Here is a 15788-nt window from a genome sequence, read left to right as displayed (position 1 = left end):
TCTCATCACTCCATTTTGGCTCACACTCAAAATTCCCTATCAGTATGTCTTTCGAGTGTGGGAGGTGTAAGGGGGTGTGCAGGCGGCTAGTTTGGGCCCTTCATTCCTGCTTGTGCTTAGCTAGTGAAACTGGGTACGTTTGCATGTGTTATTTTAGTATTGATTAATGTGATGTCATTAAGTGCTAATGTCTTATGTTTTGCTTACATTAGAATACCTGTTGTGGTAGGGACTGAGATAGGGACAGTTAGTAATCTAGTGTTTAGTATATTATGGGGCTATGTAGTGCCTGGGACGAATGATGGCGCAGGAGTTGGAGATAGCTCCGCCCATCGTGAGCATTCTAAACTGAAAATGCATGAAAGCCCGTCTGGAGGGGGCAGTGCCTCGTACCAAGGCCACATCCTCTTGTGAGTGGTGCTCACCGTGGTGGGCAAGGCGAAGAAGAAAATTTACCTCCACAGCGGATTCTTGAAGAGCAGGAGGAGTCCTATTCTGAAGGGGAGGAGCGGCAAGAGTCGGCGCCGTCCTGTCCCGGATGGAGCCAGGAAGGAGAAAATAACTTGCATGGCTGGATGGTGCCATTACGGGAGGGAGAGGAGGACACTGAGAGTTATGGAACAGCTGTATTGGAGCTGCTGGTGAGTGTTCTCCGGCCCCTGACCCCAGAGTCATGGCCCTCGTATGCAGACTTCCGATCCCGGGAACCATTACCCCCTTTCCCAGCTTGTATCTCTGACTCGGTTGGCTGCACATCCTGTGATCCCTCGCCGCAACATCGGGGTGAAGGGCCGTTTCCATACTCTGGGCATTCGGCCTGGGTGGTGGGAGTGGTGGATTATGCAGAGATGCAGAGATTCTTGGAATGGGACCAGGTGCGCTCCACCTGAGGCCTGCAGAATTGGTGAGGCCTAGGTCTGTTTGCTCTGGTGCACCAGAAGATGTGGTGGCCAGAAGGTTGCCAGAGCCTGCAGGAGCACGGACACAGAGCCCTGCTTATGATGAACGGGATCAGAGGGAGAGTGGAGCAACAGGTTCTAATGGGTGCTCCTCCAGTACCTGCTTTGAGGAAGGACAGTAACTGCAACTTGTCCTTTGAGAAGCTAAGTTGTGCTAGTTGCACCTAATGGATACGGGACTGCTCTGCATCCCTTTGGTCAAGAGCCCTGAAATGTGAAACTGGGACTGTTTGGCGTCCCTGAGGACAGGAGTCCTGAAGATAGCGCAGTTGGAGCAACCGCTGTTGAGAAAAGTTAAGAAGTTTTTGTTTTCCTCCATCCCAAGTTACAGTATATTGTGCCCTTTGCGCTTCCCCTGCTGGATTGCAGGACTCAGACCCTTCTGGAGAGATGGTGCCCTGTGGACTATGTGTGGCTGCTTCAAGAACTGTAGTGTAAACTGTGAAATTATCTTTGCTTAACCTGAATGTTATTTGCTGGAGGTTAAATGCAGCACACATGATTAAAAAAGACCATGGTCTGGAATTAGGAGGGAAGGGGGACATGTTCAGGAGCACCTGATCAGTGAGCCGGGTTACTGAAAATGGACTGTATGCCCCTAGATGGCTGGAGCTGTAGTAATTTGGCCATGTGGGCCATTAAGAATAGTGTGAACATTCAAGTCAGTTAAAGGCTGGTCAGTGGACCTGTAGAGTCCTGTGGAAAAATCTGTCTGTCTGGGTCCCGTAATGTTGTGAACTCTGTTTTCGGGCTCCCTCTTGTGGTCACTGGTGGTATGGTGTGATTTTTGCTTTGGGCTCCCCCTGGTGGCTTTGTTTGTTATCCTGCTGGTCTCTGGCTATCAGCTGGTTCGTTATCCTCTGGGAGGTTCCTATATAGCTCTGTTTTACTTCCTCTTGTGGCCGGCTGTCGATGTAATCAGTGCTACTCAGATTCCTTCTGACTACCTTGCTCCCAGTCCATCCAGGACAAAGCTAAGTTTTGTTTGCTCATTTTTTGATCAGCAGTGTTTATCATGTTTTCTTGTCCAGCTTGCTAAAATGTGATTTCCTCGCTTGCTGGATGCTCTAGTGGACTGAGTTTCTCCCCACACACCATTAGTTGGTGCGTGGGTTCTTGTAATCTCAGGATGGATATTTTGTAAGGGTTTTTTATTGATCGCATAGACCCCTGCTCTATTTTCTGCTTTCTAGTACTAGTGGGCCTCTTTTGCTGAATCTAATTTCATCCCTACGTATGTGCCTTCTTCTTACTTCACCGTTAATATTTGTTGGGGGCTTCTATATCTTTGGGGATTATTTCTCTGGAGGCAAGCGAGGTCTTTCTTTCTCTTTAGGGGTAGCTAGTTCCTCAGGCTGGCTCGAGACGTCTAGGAATTTTTTAGGCACGTTCACCGGCTGCCTCTAGTTGTTTTGGATAGGTTCAGATTTGCGATCAGTCCAGTTACCATCTCCCTAGAGCTTGTCCTTAGTTTATTCACTTGCTGGTCTATTCGTGATCCTCAGTCACTAAGGATCATAACAGTACAGCCGGCCCGTAAAGTGTTAATTGCATGGCAGAAGCAGGAGAAAAGAAGCCTTGAGAAAATTTTTATTTTTTTTTTTGCTGTGTGTCTAGCTGCTGTGGCTAGCTTCTCTCCTCCTCTTAATCTTGGTGTGGCTCTGAGTTCAGCTGCTGACATGGATGTCCAGAGCTTGGCTTCCAGTCTGGATCATCTTGCTGCTAGGGTTCAAAGTATTCAGGATTTTGTTGTTCACAGTCCTATGTCAGAGCCTAGAATACCTATTCCGAAGTTGTTTTCTGGAGATAGATCTAGGTTCCTGAATTTTAGGAACAATTGTAAGTTGTTTCTTTCTTTGAAACCTCGTTCCTCTGGTGATGCCGTTCAGCAAGTTAAGATTAACTTTTCCTTTTTGCGTGGTGACCCCCAAGATTGGGCCTTCGCATTGGCGCCAGGGGATCCTGCATTGCTTAGTGTAGATGCGTTTTTTCTAGCCCTTGGATTGCTCTATGAGGAACCTAATCTTGAGAACCAGGCTGAAAAAATGTTATTGGCCCTCTCGCAGGGGAAAGATGAAGCTGAGGTGTACTGCCAGAAATTTCGGAAATGGTCGGTGCTTACTCAGTGGAATGAGTGTGCCCTGGCTGCAAATTTCAGAGAAGGTCTTTCTGAAGCCATTAAGAATGTCATGGTGGGGTTCCCTACACCTGCAGGTCTGAATGAGTCAATGACTTTGGCCATTCAGATTGATCGGCGTTTGCGGGAGCTGTTATGACCCCAATGGTGAGGGTCTCAGAGGAACGTGGAAGTCTGCAGAATACAAAAATCCAGCTCATAGGGCAGTGGTAACTGGGTTGACCATATATCTACTCCTAACGCCAACACTAGAAGTAGCCGGGGATCATTCCTACGTTGATTCTAGATGACACGCGCCAGCCGGAGAATCTAGCTACCCCTAGTAGAGGAAAACAAAGACCTTTCTTGCCTCCAGAGAAGGGGACCCCAAAGCTGGATAGAAGCCCCCCACAAATAATGACGGTGAGGTAAGAGGAAATGACAAACACAGAAATGAACCAGGTTTAGCACAGAGAGGCCCGCTTACTGATAGCAGAATAAAGAAAGGTAACTTATATGGTCAACAAAAACCCTATCAAAATCCACACTGGAAATTCAAGAACCCCCGAACCGTCTAACGGTCCGGGGGGAGAACACCAGCCCCCTAGAGCTTCCAGCAAAGGTCGGAATATAGATTTGGAACAAGCTGGACAAAAATACAAAACCAAAACAAATAGCAAAAAGCAAAAGGCAGACTTAGCTGATATAACTGGAACCAGGATCAGTAGACAAGAGCACAGCAGACTAGCTCTGATAACTACGTTGCCAGGCATTGAACTGAAGGTCCAGGGAGCTTATATAGCAACACCCCTAACTAACGACCCAGGTGCGGATAAAAGGAATGACAGAAAAACCAGAGTCAAAAAACTAGTAACCACTAGAGGGAGCAAAAAGCAAATTCACAACAGTACCCCCCCCTTAGTGAGGGGTCACCGAACCCTCACCACGACCACCAGGGCGATCAGGATGAGCGGCATGAAAGGCACGAACTAAATCGGCCGCATGAACATCAGAGGCGACCACCCAGGAATTATCCTCCTGACCATAGCCCTTCCACTTGACCAGGTACTGAAGCCTCCGCCTGGAGAGGCGAGAATCCAAGATCTTCTCCACCACGTACTCCAACTCGCCCTCAACCAACACCGGAGCAGGAGGCTCAGCAGAAGGAACTACAGGCACAATGTACCGCCGCAACAAGGACCTATGAAATACATTGTGAATAGCAAACGACACAGGAAGATCCAGACGAAAAGATACAGGATTAAGGATTTCCAATATCTTGTAAGGCCCAATAAAACGAGGTTTAAATTTGGGAGAGGAGACCTTCATAGGAACAAAGCGGGAAGAAAGCCATACCAAATCCCCAACGCGTAGTCGGGGACCCACACCGCGACGGCGGTTGGCAAAGCGCTGAGCCTTCTCCTGTGACAACTTCAAGTTGTCCACCACATGATTCCAGATCTGCTGCAACCTATCCACCACAGAATCCACCCCAGGACAGTCAGAAGGCTCCACATGACCCGAAGAAAAGCGAGGATGGAAACCAGAGTTGCAGAAAAAAGGCGAAACCAAGGTGGCGGAACTAGCCCGATTATTAAGGGCAAACTCAGCCAACGGCAAGAATGTCACCCAATCGTCCTGATCAGCAGAGACAAAACACCTCAAATAAGCCTCCAAAGTCTGATTGGTTCGCTCCGTCTGTCCATTAGTCCGAGGATGGAAAGCAGACGAAAACGACAAATCAATGCCCATCCTACTACAAAAGGATCGCCAGAACCTGGAAACGAACTGGGATCCTCTGTCTGACACAATATTCTCAGGGATGCCGTGCAAACGAACCACGTTCTGGAAAAACACAGGAACCAGATCGGAAGAGGAAGGCAGCTTAGGCAAAGGAACCAAATGGACCATCTTGGAGAAGCGATCACATATCACCCAGATAACGGACATGCCCTGAGATAGCGGAAGATCAGAAATGAAATCCATGGAGATATGTGTCCAAGGTCTCTTCGGGACAGGCAAGGGCAAGAGCAAACCGCTGGCACGAGAACAGCAAGGCTTAGCTCGAGCACAAGTCCCACAGGACTGCACAAATGACCGCACATCCCTTGACAAGGAAGGCCACCAAAAGGACCTGGCCACCAGATCTCTGGTGCCAAAAATTCCCGGGTGACCTGCCAACACCGAGGAATGAACCTCAGAAATGACTCTGCTGGTCCACTTATCCGGGACAAACAGTCTGTCAGGTGGACAAGACTCAGGCCTATCAGCCTGAAATCTCTGCAACACACGTCGCAGATCCGGAGAAATAGCTGACAAGATAACTCCATCTTTAAGAATACCAACAGGATCAGTGACTCCAGGAGCATCAGGCACAAAGCTCCTAGAAAGAGCATCGGCCTTCACATTCTTTGAACCTGGTAAATACGAGACAACAAAATCAAAGCGGGAGAAAAACAATGACCAGCGGGCCTGTCTCGGATTAAGGCGTTTAGCAGACTCGAGATACATCAGATTTTTGTGATCAGTCAAGACCACCACACGATGCTTAGCACCCTCGAGCCAATGACGCCACTCCTCAAATGCCCATTTCATGGCCAACAACTCCCGATTGCCCACATCATAATTTCGCTCGGCAGGCGAAAACTTCCTAGAGAAAAAGGCACAAGGTTTCATAACAGAGCAACCAGGGCCTCTCTGCGACAAAACGGCCCCTGCCCCAATCTCCGAAGCATCCACCTCAACCTGAAAGGGAAGTGAGACGTCAGGCTGGCACAAAACAGGCGCCGAAGTAAACCGGCGTTTCAACTCCTGGAAAGCCTCCACGGCAGCAGGAGCCCAGTTAGCTACATCGGAGCCCTTCTTGGTCATATCCGTCAAAGGTTTCACAATGCTAGAAAAATTAGCGATAAAACGACGGTAGAAGTTAGCGAAGCCCAAGAACTTCTGAAGACTCTTAACTGACGAGGGCTGAGTCCAATCAAGAATAGCTCGGACCTTGACTGGGTCCATCTCCACAGCAGAAGGGGAAAAAATGAACCCCAAAAAGGGAACCTTCTGTACACCAAAGAGACACTTTGAGCCCTTGACAAACAAAGAATTTTCACGCAAAATTTTAAAGACCAACCTGACCTGCTCCACATGCGAATCCCAATTATCAGAAAAAACCAAAATATCATCCAGATAAACAATCAAAAATTTATCCAGATACTTCCGGAAAATGTCATGCATAAAGGACTGAAAAACTGAAGGCGCATTGGAGAGCCCAAAAGGCATCACTAAGTACTCAAAATGACCTTCGGGCGTATTGAATGCGGTTTTCCATTCATCACCTTGCTTAATGCGCACAAGGTTGTACGCACCACGAAGGTCTATCTTGGTGAACCACTTGGCACCCTTAATCCGGGCAAACAAGTCAGACAACAGCGGTAAAGGATACTGAAATTTGACAGTGATCTTATTCAAAAGCCGATAATCAATACAAGGTCTCAAAGATCCGTCCTTTTTTGCCACAAAAAAGAATCCCGCACCAAGAGGGGAAGAAGACGGACGAATATGTCCTTTCTCCAGAGACTCCTTGATATATGAACGCATAGCGGTATGTTCAGGTACCGACAGAGTAAACAGTCTTCCCTTAGGAAATTTACTGCCCGGGATCAAATCTATAGCACAGTCACAGTCCCTATGAGGAGGCAGTGCACTGGACTCAGACTCACTGAAGACATCCTGATAATCAGACAAATACTCCGGAACTTCCGAAGGCATAGAAGAAGCAATAGACACAGGCAGGGAATCCCCATGAATACCACGACAGCCCCAACTTGAGACTGACATAGCCTTCCAGTCCAGGACTGGATTATGGGTCTGTAACCATGGCAGCCCTAAAACAACCAAATCATGCATTTTATGTAAAACCAGGAAACGTATCACCTCGCGGTGTTCAGGAGTCATGCACATGGTAACCTGTGTCCAATACTGCGGTTTATTTGCTGCCAATGGTGTAGCATCAATACCCCTAAGAGGAATAGGATTTTCTAATGGTTCAAGAGTAAAACCACAGCGCTTAGCAAATGAGAGATCCATGAGACTCAGGGCAGCACCTGAATCTACAAACGCCATGACAGGATAAGATGACAGTGAGCAAATCAAAGTTACAGACAGAATAAATTTAGGTTGCAAATTACCAACGGTGACAGGACTAACAACCTTAGCTATACGTTTAGAGCATGCTGAGATAACATGTGTAGAATCACCACAGTAGTAGCACAAGCCATTCTGGCGTCTATGAATTTTCCGCTCATTTCTAGTCAGGATTCTATCACATTGCATTAAATCAGGTGTCTGTTCAGACAACACCATGAGGGAATTTGCGGTTTTTCTATCACATTGCACCGAATTAGGTGTCTGTTCAGACAACACCATGAGGGAATTTGCGGTTTTGCGCTCCCGCAACCGCCGGTCAATTTGAATAGCCAGTGCCATAGTATCATTCAGACCTGTGGGAATGGGAAAACCCACCATAACATTCTTAATGGCTTCAGAAAGGCCATTTCTAAAATTAGCGGCCAGTGCACACTCGTTCCAATGTGTCAGCACGGACCATTTCCGAAATTTTTGGCAATACACTTCAGCCTCGTCCTGCCCCTGAGACATAGCCAGCAAGGCCTTTTCTGCCTGAATCTCAAGATTGGGTTCCTCATAAAGTAAACCGAGCGCCAGAAAAAACGCATCAAGATCAGCCAATGCCGGATCTCCTGGCGCCAGCGAAAAAGCCCAAACCTGAGGGTCGCCCCGTAAGAACGAAATAACAATTTTTACTTGCTGAGCAGAATCTCCAGATGAACAGGGTCTCAGGGACAAAAACAATTTACAATTATTCACGAAATTCCTAAACTTAAACCTGTCTCCGGAAAACAGTTCAGGAATCGGTATTTTAGGTTCTGACCTAGGATTTCTGATAACATAGTCTTGTATGCCCTGCACACGAGTAGCCAGCTGGTCCACACTTGTAATCAAGGTCTGGACATTCATGTCTGCAGCAAGCATAGCCACTCTGAGGTAAAGGGGAAGAAGAAAAAAAAAAAAAAACTCAGAATCTTCTTTCTTATAATCCCTCTTCTGCAATGCATTAAACATTTAATACTGGCCTGGCAAACTGTTATGACCCCAATGGCGAGGGTCTCAGAGGAACGTGGAAGTCTGCAGAATACAAAAATCCAGCTCATAGGGCAGTGGTAACTGGGTTGACCATATATCTACTCCTAACGCCAACACTAGAAGTAGCCGGGGATCATTCCTACGTTGATTCTAGATGACACGCGCCAGCCGGAGAATCTAGCTACCCCTAGTAGAGGAAAACAAAGACCTTTCTTGCCTCCAGAGAAGGGGACCCCAAAGCTGGATAGAAGCCCCCCACAAATAATGACGGTGAGGTAAGAGGAAATGACAAACACAGAAATGAACCAGGTTTAGCACAGAGAGGCCCGCTTACTGATAGCAGAATAAAGAAAGGTAACTTATATGGTCAACAAAAACCCTATCAAAATCCACACTGGAAATTCAAGAACCCCCGAACCGTCTAACGGTCCGGGGGGAGAACACCAGCCCCCTAGAGCTTCCAGCAAAGGTCGGAATATAGATTTGGAACAAGCTGGACAAAAATACAAAACCAAAACAAATAGCAAAAAGCAAAAGGCAGACTTAGCTGATATAACTGGAACCAGGATCAGTAGACAAGAGCACAGCAGACTAGCTCTGATAACTACGTTGCCAGGCATTGAACTGAAGGTCCAGGGAGCTTATATAGCAACACCCCTAACTAACGACCCAGGTGCGGATAAAAGGAATGACAGAAAAACCAGAGTCAAAAAACTAGTAACCACTAGAGGGAGCAAAAAGCAAATTCACAACAGGGAGCGCAAACCTGTGCACCATTTGGCGGTGTCTTCTGAGTGGACACCTGAATCTATGCAATGTGACAGAATTCTGACCAGAAGTGAGCGGCAAAGTTATAGACGGCAAAATGGGTTGTGCTTTTACTGTGGTGACTCAGCTCATGTTATCTCAGCATGCTCTAAGCGCAAAAAAGTGGTTGATAAATCTGTCACCATTGGTACTTTACAGCCTAAGTTCATTTTGTCTGTTACCCTGATTTGTTCCCTGTCATCTTGCCCGGTTAATGCTTTTGTAGATTCAGGTGCCGCCCTGAGTCTTATGGATTGGTCATTTGCCAGGCGCTGTGGTTTTGATTTGGAGCCTTTAAAATTCCCTATTCCACTAAGGGGAATTGATTCTACACCATTGGCTACGAATAGACCTCAGTACTGGACACAAGTGACCATGTGCATGACTCCTGTTCATCAGGAGGTGATTCGCTTTCTTGTACTGCATAATTTGCATGATGTCGTCGTGTTGGGTCTACCATGGTTGCAGACTCATAATCCAGTCCTGGATTGGAAAGCTATGTCAGTGTCAAGTTGGGGTTGTCAGGGAATTCATGGTGACGCTCCTGTGGTGTCTATTGCTTCGTCCACTCCTTCTGAAGTCCCTATGTTTTTGTCAGACTACCAGGATGTATTTGAGGAGCCCAAACTCAATTCTCTACCTCCTCATAGGGATTGTGATTGTGCTATAAATTTGATTCCTGGTAGCAAGTTTCCTAAGGGACGACTTTTCAATTTATCTGTGCCGGAGCATGCTGCCATGCGGAGTTATATAAAGGAGTCTTTAGAGAAGGGACATATTCGCCCGTCCTCATCCCCTCTTGGTGCAGGATTCTTTTTTGTGGCTAAAAAGGATGGTTCCCTGAGACCCTGTATTGATTATCGCCTTTTGAATAAAATCACGGTCAAATTTCAGTATCCTTTGCCATTGTTAACTGATTTGTTTGCTCGCATTAGGGGGTCTAGTTGGTTCACCAAGATAGATCTTCGTGGTGCGTATAACCTTGTGCGTATAAAACAGGGTGATGAATGGAAAACTGCATTTAATACGCCTGAAGGCCATTTTGAGTACTTGGTGATGCCTTTTGGACTTTCTAATGCTCCTTCAGTCTTTCAGTTCTTTATGCATGACATCTTCCGTGAATATCTGGATAAGTTTATGATTGTGTATCTGGATGATATTCTGGTTTTTTTGGATGATTGGGAGTCTCATGTTAAGCAGGTCAGGATGGTCTTTCAGGTCCTACATGACAATGCTTTATTTGTGAAGGGCTCAAAATGTCTTTTTGGAGTCCAGAAGATTTCTTTTTTGGGTTTCATTTTTTCTCCTTCTACTATTGAGATGGACCCAGTCAAGGTTCAGGCTATTCATGACTGGACGCCGCCTACATCTGTTAAGAGTCTTCAGAAGTTCTTGGGTTTTGCTAATTTTTACCGTCGCTTCATAGCTAATTTTTCTGGCGTTGTTAAGCCTTTGACAGATTTGACCAAGAAGGGTTCTGATGTGACTAATTGGTCTTCTGCGGCTGTGGAGGCCTTTCGGGACCTGAAGCGTCGGTTTTCTTCGGCTCCGGTCTTATGTCAGCCAGATGTCTCACTTCCCTTCCAGGTGGAGGTTGATGCTTCCGAGATTGGAGCGGGGGCTGTTTTGTCGCAGAGAAGCCCCGATGGCTCTGTGATGAAGCCATGTGCTTTCTTTTCAAGAAAGTTTTCGCCTGCCGAGCGGAATTATGATGTCGGTAATCGGGAGCTGTTGGCTATGAAGTGGGCATTTGAGGAGTGGCGACATTGGCTCGAGGGAGCTAAACATCGTGTGGTGGTCTTGACTGACCACAAGAATTTGATTTATCTCGAGTCGGCCAAGCGGCTGAATCCCAGACAGGCTCGTTGGTCGTTGTTTTTCTCTTGTTTTGATTTCATGGTCTCGTACCTACCGGGTTCGAAGAATGTGAAGGCTGATGCTCTTTCTAGGAGTTTTGTGCCTGACTCTCCTGGAGATTCAGAGCCGGCTGGTATCCTTAGAGAAGGGGTGATTTTGTCTGCCATCTCCCCAGATTTGCGACGTGTCCCACCAGAGTTTCAGGCGGATAGACCTGACCGCTGTCCACCGGAGAGACTGTTTGTCCCGGATAGATGGACCAACAGAGTCATCTCTGAGGTTCATTCCTCGGTGTTGGCGGGCCATCCTGGAATATTTGGTACCAGAGACTTGGTGGCCAGGTCTTTTTGGTGGCCTTCCTTGTCGCGGGATGTGCGTTCCTTTGTGCAGTCTTGTGGAATTTGTGCTCGGGCGAAGCCTTGCTGTTCTCGTGCCAGTGGTTTGCTGTTACCTTTGCCTGTCCCGAAGAGGCCTTGGACGCACATTTCCATGGATTTTATTTCAGATCTCCCTGTCTCTCAGAGAATGTCTGTCATCTGGGTGGTGTGTGATCGTTTTTCTAAGATGGTCCATTTGGTGCCCTTGCCTAAGTTGCCTTCCTCCTCCGAGTTGGTTCCACTGTTTTTTCAAAATGTGGTTCGTTTGCACGGGATTCCTGAGAACATTGTTTCTGACAGAGGATCCCAGTTTGTGTCTCGATTTTGGCGGACCTTTTGTGCTAAGTTGGGCATTGAATTGTCTTTTTCGTCGGCCTTCCATCCTCAGACGAATGGCCAAACCGAGCGAACTAATCAGACCTTGGAGACTTATTTAAGATGTTTTGTTTCTGCTGACCAGGACGACTGGGTTACTTTTTTACCGTTGGCCGAGTTTGCCCTTAATAATCGGGCTAGTTCTGCTACTTTGGTTTCTCCTTTTTTTTGTAATTCGGGGTTTCATCCCCGTTTTTCCTCGGGTCAGGTGGAGCCTTCTGACTATCCTGGAGTGGATGTTGTGGTAGATAGGTTGCATCAGATTTGGAATCATGTGGTAGACAATTTGAAGTTGTCACAAGAGAAGGCTCAGCGCTTTGCCCACCGCCGTCGCTGTGTGGGTCCCCAACTTCGCGTTGGGGACTTGGTGTGGTTGTCTTCTCGCTTCGTTCCTATGAAGGTCTCCTCTCCTAAGTTCAAGCCTCGGTTTATCGGTCCTTATAAGATTCTGGAAGTCCTTGGCCCTGTGTCATTCCGTCTGGACCTCCCGGCATCATTTGCTATTCATAATGTGTTCCATCGCTCGTTGTTGCGGAGGTATGTGGTACCTGTGGTTCCTCCGGTTGAGCCTCCTGCCCCGGTACTGGTTGAGGGAGAATTGGAGTACGTGGTGGAGAAGATCTTGGATTCTCGTGTTTCTAGACGGAGGCTCCAGTATTTGGTCAAGTGGAAGGGCTATGGTCAGGAGGATAATTCTTGGGTTGTCGTCTCTGATGTTCATGCGGACGATTTGGTTCGTGCCTTCCATGTGGCTCACCCTGATCGCCCTGGGGGTTTTCATGAGGGTTCGGTGACCCCTCCTTAAGGGGGGGGTACTGTTGTGAACTCTGTTTTCGGGCTCCCTCTTGTGGTCACTGGTGGTATGGTGTGATTTTTGCTTTGGGCTCCCCCTGGTGGCTTTGTTTGTTATCCTGCTGGTCTCTGGCTATCAGCTGGTTCGTTATCCTCTGGGAGGTTCCTATATAGCTCTGTTTTACTTCCTCTTGTGGCCGGCTGTCGATGTAATCAGTGCTACTCAGATTCCTTCTGACTACCTTGCTCCCAGTCCATCCAGGACAAAGCTAAGTTTTGTTTGCTCATTTTTTGATCAGCAGTGTTTATCATGTTTTCTTGTCCAGCTTGCTAAAATGTGATTTCCTCGCTTGCTGGATGCTCTAGTGGACTGAGTTTCTCCCCACACACCATTAGTTGGTGCGTGGGTTCTTGTAATCTCAGGATGGATATTTTGTAAGGGTTTTTTATTGATCGCATAGACCCCTGCTCTATTTTCTGCTTTCTAGTACTAGTGGGCCTCTTTTGCTGAATCTGATTTCATCCCTACGTATGTGCCTTCTTCTTACTTCACCGTTAATATTTGTTGGGGGCTTCTATATCTTTGGGGATTACTTCTCTGGAGGCAAGCGAGGTCTTTCTTTCTCTTTAGGGGTAGCTAGTTCCTCAGGCTGGCTCGAGACGTCTAGGAATTTTTTAGGCACGTTCACCGGCTACCTCTAGTTGTTTTGGATAGGTTCAGATTTGCGATCAGTCCAGTTACCATCTCCCTAGAGCTTGTCCTTAGTTTATTCACTTGCTGGTCTATTCGTGATCCTCAGCCACTAAGGATCATAACACCGTAAGGAGAGAGCCCGGGGTCAAGTGGATCCGTAACTTTTCCTGAAGAAGCTGAGGATTGAGCCGAGTTATGCAAAGACTGTGTTCACGTGATCGGGAGCTGGATAGAAATATTGGCCCAAACTTGGGTCGTGTTTCTAAAAGAACTGAACTGTTTGTTTCGGGGTCACAACTAAGTGGGACCGACCAGTCCTGACCAGGGGTCAGACATGGTTAACTGGAACAATGTTCTTTTATGTAGCGTGTAATAAATGTTATAGTTATTTAAGTTTTAATAACTTGTCTTTACATTATTAGGTGTATAGTCTACTGTTACCACATGGTCGGAGATGACCATTGTTTTTGGAGGGAGGTATGTAAGGGGGTGTGCAGGTGGCTGGTTTGGGCCCTGCATTCCTTCTTGTGCTTACCTAGTGAAACTGGGTACGTTTGCATGTGTTATTTTAGTGTGTTGATTAATGTTATGTCTTTAAGTGCTAATGTCTTATGTTTTGCTTACAAAAGAATACCTGTTGTGGTAGGGACTGAGATAGGGACAGTTAGTAATCTAGTGTTTAGAATATTATGGGGCTATGTAGTGCCTGGGACAGTAGAGGACGCTATGGAATTAGAAAGTAAAATGTTAGATTTAGATTGAAACAAGATAGAAACTGTTAAATATTTCAGCCAATAGGAGGGCTAGTGGGAGGAGATAGAGCTGTGTGAGGATAATTGTTCTAGAATAAAGTGACAGTTGTGACAGAAAGCTGAACAGAGCAACAGTGTAGAGTTAAGAGAGCGAGGCAGCCTGGAAGAATCAGTGGCTAGTCTGTGGGTTACCTCCCGTGACGTCCGGGACTTAGGGTACCGTCTCACTATACGATTTACCAACGATCACGACCTGCGATACGACCTGGCCGTGATCGTTGGTAAGTCGTTGTGTGGTCGCTGGGGAGCTGTCACACAGACCGCTCTCCAGCGACCAACGATGCCGAGGTTCGCTGGTAACCAGGGTAAACATCGGGTTACTAAGCGCAGGGCCGCGCTTAGTAACCCGATGTTTACCGTGGTTACCAGCGTAAAAGTAAAAAAAATCAAACCGTACATACTCACATTCCGGTGTCCTTCAGGTCCCTTGCCGTCTGCTTCCCGCTGACTGAGTGCCGCCGTAAAGTGAAAGCAGATCACAGCGGCGACGTCACCGCTGTGATCTGCTCTCACTTTCCGGCCGGCAGACAGTCAGAGCGGGAAGCAGACGGCAAGGGACCTGACGGACGTCAGATGGTGAGTATGTACAGTTTTTTTTTTTTTACTTTTACGCTGGTAACCACGGTAAACATCGGGTTACTAAGCGCGGCCCTGCGCTTAGTAACCCGATGTTTACCCTTGTTACCAGCGAACGCATCGCTGGATCGCTGTCACACACAACGATCCAGCGATGACAGCGGGAGATCCAGCGACGAAAGAAAGTTTCAAATGATCTGCTACGACGTACGATTCTCAGCAGGGTCCCTGATCGCAGTAGCGTGTCAGACACTGCGAGATCGTAACGATATCGCTAGAACGTCACGGATCGTGCCGTCGTAGCGATGAAAATGCCACTGTGTGACGGTACCCTTACGGTCCGAACAGGAATTGCGGAGGCAACCTGAATTTTCACCCAAGATGGGGAAAGTGGATGGGGAGCACTCAGTATCAGCTAGCTGGATGGTTCAGGAAGCTGCGGGCCTGGGAGCCATGGTGCAGGAAGAAAAGCTGAGAGAGCAGACCAGGGAAAACGCAGGAGATCGATTACTCATGTATTGGGAAAATGGATGGACTGTAACTGTCATGAAGATGCACGAGTTCAGTAAAGTTTCATTGGAAAAGAACAAGGACTCTGATTATATTTGTGTGTTTCTGGAAAGGACTGAAGCTCTGTATCCTGAAGGGATTTCTGACCCACAGGTGGGTGAGACACTTGACACACACAGCACACCTCAAGATGGACATTTTATTAAAGCAGTGGGGCGCCGGGGTGTGATAGAAATACAGCAGCCCCTCGCCATGACTACCACCCTGGCCCCGTTACAGAGGAATCTAGAGTACCCAGAGGAAACCCATGCGAACATGGGAAGAATATACAAACTCCTTACAGATGTTGTCCTTGGTGGGATTTGAACCCAGTACCCCAGTGCCTTAAGGCTGTAGTGCTAACCACTGAGCTACCCTGCTGCCCTAAATATTTAATTAGTAATTATAAAACATTCCAAGTGTTTTTAGCTTTTAATTTCAAGATCATCACTATATGAACATAATTCCCATTCTTCATGTTTTCATGTATAAATAATAAAAGTTAAGTTTTACAGATGTTAAAGAGAAGCTGTCCTGCTAGTGGGGCTTAATGCCCTTTTCATGATTTTTCTTGCATTGCTGATTCCATTCCGCTCATATTTTCTCTTTCCTCCTGGTTATTTTTGATTCTCATATTGACAGTTTTCACTGGGAACACAAGGTGGCACCATAGTTCTCAAGAAAAGTAACTTGTTTCAAAATATCCTCATCATTCTC

General features: G+C 47.0%; 1 protein-coding gene across 1 annotated transcript in view; it reads left to right on the top strand.

Annotated features, from left to right (window-relative positions):
* SLCO3A1 (solute carrier organic anion transporter family member 3A1) overlaps positions 1 to 15788 on the top strand; it is a 656353-nt gene that overhangs the window by 435258 nt on the left and 205307 nt on the right. The window lies entirely within an intron of this gene.

This window comes from Ranitomeya variabilis, chromosome 5 (genome assembly GCF_051348905.1).
Source record: "Ranitomeya variabilis isolate aRanVar5 chromosome 5, aRanVar5.hap1, whole genome shotgun sequence".
NCBI lineage: Eukaryota > Metazoa > Chordata > Amphibia > Anura > Dendrobatidae > Ranitomeya > Ranitomeya variabilis.
This window is presented reverse-complemented; position numbering and strand designations above follow the sequence as displayed.